Genomic DNA, 438 nt, shown 5'->3' on the forward strand with positions numbered 1-438 from the left:
AGGAAGAAGTTCCTAGAAATACTGAAGTGATGATGACGAAGGCGTAAAAAAATTGATAAAAATTTCATTATCTTGGGAGAATTGTATGATGATGAAAGAAGATAATTGTAATAGCCAATAGAAAGGGTTTTTATCCGGTTTACACTTGCCTTAACAATACGGTTTAAGATTGCATTTAGGATAATCCACGCGCCCTAAAACATTAAAATTCTACTTTCTTTTTCTCTTTAGTATTTCATTATGCTTATTAAATTAACGAACGATTCGGTCTAAACTTCGATTTCAAGGCTTACTTCCGTAGTAGATTATACAATTTCAATACCTCTATACACTACTAGTTTATAATAATAGTTACTCATTATTTATTCCAAATTTTGGTAAAATGAGATAATGTATTACCGGAAAAGGATGACTCAGGATGTTAAAGATATTATACGA

This window comes from Trichoplax adhaerens, genomic scaffold (genome assembly GCF_000150275.1).
Source record: "Trichoplax adhaerens TRIADscaffold_23 genomic scaffold, whole genome shotgun sequence".
Classification (NCBI taxonomy): Eukaryota; Metazoa; Placozoa; class Uniplacotomia; order Trichoplacea; family Trichoplacidae; genus Trichoplax; species Trichoplax adhaerens.